Consider the following 3,864-nt stretch of genomic DNA (forward strand, 5'->3'; position numbering starts at 1 on the left):
GGGTCAGCATGACTGAGAAGGGCATAAGCACCAGCTCTGTCTTTGGCCCCAGCATGGGTCCAGTGCAGAGCCAAGAAGCCCAAGAGCAAGCTGGTTTCCTGATGTGGATGCTGAAAGTGTCTTCCTCGCTCTCATCACATGGCTCCTTGGTGTAAGACAGGGTGTTTAGAATTTCCTGCCTTGCTTATAGCCCTGCTGCACCTGACAAGCTGTCAGGGGAGCTCTGGGAGTCCCTGTTTGGTGTTGAAACTCAGATGAGAGCCTTCTCACTCTGTGGAGTGTAGTCCTCTTGTGTTGTCTTAGATGCCTTCAAGCATCCCTTAGACGCTGGGAGCGCAGAGCCAGGCACATACCCGTGCTGCTCTGCTCATTTTCATGGGGACATTTCGAGACACAGCCAGGGACTTGCATAAAAGCCAAGCTGTTCTGCCCTTGTCTAAGTGGAGGCGCAGCAAGAGAGGAGTCAGAAACGGCTCATTCCTGCAGTATGGGGCTGATGTTGTGAGCTGTGCGCTCAGTGCCAGCCCTGGCCGCTGGGAAGCACAACTGTCTCTGCCCTGTTTGTCACGTTGCCTGGCCATCCCGTCTTAGCACAGAGATAGGATCTGGCTGCAGAGGCTGCACCTGCTGACACGGCTGGGGGGTGCCACCGTGCTGTGCCTCAGGTCTCCCCAGTGAGCAGGGCTAATTCATTTTTCTTGGTGCTGAGCTCATCTGTCACTTGCTGTCCCAGGGTTGCTCTGTGGCCGGTCTGTAACACTAACCCCGGAGCACGTTTTTTCTCAAGGACCTTCCCCTGTGTAGAGGCACCAGCCCGAAGAGCCACGTCCCTTCTTGATTGGCACTACTGATTGCAGTATTTCCCTACAGTCAGGAGGGCTGGCTGCCCTGGGGTCTGGTACAACACGTGCTGCCTGCCAGCAGCGTTAATGACCCCTGACTGTCCCCTCCTTGCCCAGCACTGACACTTTCAGCCTCAAGGCACAACACTGCACCAATGGTATTTTCAGCCTTGGCCTGACCTTCACATCAGCCTCAGCTGATGCCATTGCAAAGCCATTGCATCACCATTTGCCCTCAGTAGGATGTCCTTTATCAAGAACAGTGTCATAAGGTTATTGGTTTCTTACAGAAGTGATAGGACACAATCACAAGCTTGTTCAAGCCCAGTTCTTGTTTCTGAAATGTCATTTCAAATAAATGTCACGTTCTAGCACCTGCTTCATGGAGAAAACAAGCTGGATATGTACAGTAAAATTCAGAGCCTGCACAGTGGAGCTATAAAATTAGCAAAGAGCAGCTTAGAAGTACCACAACTATGTATCTAGTGACAGATTCACCACCTGCCTACACAGAGAGGGCCTGTGGATTTTCAAAGGTCATTTTATCTGGATCAGCATACCAGGTAAGCATGGGGACTCAAGCTGTAGGAACCACTTCCACACAGCCATTTCTGCAAAGGGATGCTCTGAGGCTGTTCCACGCGGTGCGTTCCAGTGGTGCCATGCGGGTGTGAGGTACAAATGGGCCAAGAGGCATGGCAGAGTCACACCTTCAGGAGCAGCTGAGAGGGGCAGTGAGCAAATTAGCAATCTATTGCACTTCTCTTTCCACAGCAGAGTTTAACTTTAGAAGCGAAGTGCAAACCTAGTCCCTCACAGGGGCTCTGCTCTTGTTTGATGGCAGTTGTCTTTTTGCTGTTGTCCATCTGCACATAAATTCACAAAGCTGGGGTAACTCGCTCAGCAATCTACTTAAAGGAGGTGCTGCTTGCTGAACACTTGGGTACTCATGAGGAACAGGAGGAAAGGTCCTGATTCTCCTCCAGGTCTCTTAGGGGCTAAGGGAGCAACCCTGCAATGGGACAATGGCAAATGACACTGCAGGTGGTACAGGGGCCCGTCACCTATCCCAAGAGGTGTTTGCCAGCTTTAAATCCCCCTCAACCACTGGCCACTCACAGCACTGACAGCTGTCCCAAGGGCTGTTTTGAGTAGCTGTGTTCCACAGAGCCCCACTCCTGCCTCACCCAAGTGCCACACAGGCCAGGGCTGATTGCTTGGCAACCAGTTTCCCCCTCAATTAGTCTCCAGTCTCTCCCCACTCAAAACTTCTCCTCATTCCTATGGTTTAAAGAAAGGGAGACAATCTTTCTAGTAAAGTATTCACAAAAAGAAATATCTCTTAGGCTTGTATGCACTGCTGAACCCTTTGTTGAAAATAAATTCTAGGAAAAACTTCACACAAATGAAGAGGGTTTGGCAGTTTTTGAGCTTGCAGGAGACCAGCAGCTGGCAGAACCTAGTAACACAGGTCAGGTAACACAGGTCAGGCTGCTTTTGCTTCCCTGAAATCCCTATTTTGCAAACAACTGGTCCATAAAACAGTGTAGTGCCTGTCTTAAAGAAATTACAAAGCCCTCCCGTGTTCAGACCGTGCAGCACACGACTGCTGCTGGAAACCCATCATGGAAAGGGTGGACGTGAAGGGACCCGCACTGCCTGGTCTGGACATGCTGGATAAGGCCCCAGCTCTGCTGTTAGCATATCCTCATCAGTTACTTGCCCCTGCTCTTGTCTCCTGGTGCTCTCTGCAGCCAGCACCTCCTTCTGTTTCTCTGTATGTGCACACATGCAACAGAAAAAGGAAAAACGTGTGATGGATTTCCCTTCTTGCTGGCAGCAGCTGCTTGCTTTGACAGAGAGCCCATGCAAGGGATCCAAATGCTGTGCAGAGTGAGGAAAAGCCCCCTGTGCTCATGATAGCCCAGTCACAACAGGACAAGAAAAGATTCCAAAGAACTAAGAATAAATCTGGTTTTCATGACACAGCCAAGAATGCAGACAAGTGAATACTTCCATTTGACAGTAATACAGTTATCACCAGACACGTCTACTACCAGCAGGAAGACAGATCACTAGGATGGTGCAATAAAATAATCCACAAAACAGGTTTTCTAATTGGGAAAGGCACTTTGAACAGGCTTTTTTACAACCCGTTTCAAACCAGTTTGTCTGTCTCCTGAACTCCCTACCCCCACCTCATTATCTCTTCCTTCCTTCCTTGCAATTTTAAACATTTTGAAGTTGCATCCAAAAGAAAGAATTTCCTAACCTAGGCATAACACTGCACAGGATGGCAACAAAAAACACATTGCAGAGTGCCATCTTTTGGGAGGAGCACCAGAGTCAAGGTCTAGCTGCCAGATTAACCAGTGCCCTTCAGGTAAGGCCAGAGCAGCACTCAAATGCCCTTTGCTTTCATAAACAGTGTGTGGTGTATTATTACCTTAATCCACCAGGGTAGACTCATTATAGATGCTCTTATGCATATTAAAATGTATGTTTTTAAGTTAGGACAAGAGAATTAAATGAGGACAAATAGACACATTCTCTTTATTACCAAAAAAAAAAAAAAACTTGATGCATTTATCATTCTGTTTTCATTTAAAATTTAATCATTTATTTACTCATAAAGAGCCAATAAGTTATATAAATCAGAGTAGTTTTCATTTCCTTACTGAAGTAGTCAATAATATTTTAACTTGGATTTATGCTGACTCAGTAGCACTGTAGCTCTTTAAGTGTACTGGTCTTTGTTTTCCACAGCAATTCCTCACCCCAAGGCTACATTTCTTGCACAGCTTCCAATGAAAACTCTGCCATGGTGTTAGCAGAGCGCTGGGGCTCCCTGGGAGGGAGCAAGTGCAGCCAAGGCAGTGTCCAGGCACACACCTGAGTGCAGGGCCCCTGGCACCCCCAGAGCCAGACCCTGGGCTGGCAGAGGCCACCCCAACCCTTCTGCCTCCCACTGTTCCTGAAACTCCATGCTGAAGGCAGGGGGAATGACTCCATGTGAGAGATG

Source organism: Anomalospiza imberbis, chromosome 4, assembly GCF_031753505.1.
Source record: "Anomalospiza imberbis isolate Cuckoo-Finch-1a 21T00152 chromosome 4, ASM3175350v1, whole genome shotgun sequence".
Taxonomy (NCBI): Eukaryota; Metazoa; Chordata; class Aves; order Passeriformes; family Viduidae; genus Anomalospiza; species Anomalospiza imberbis.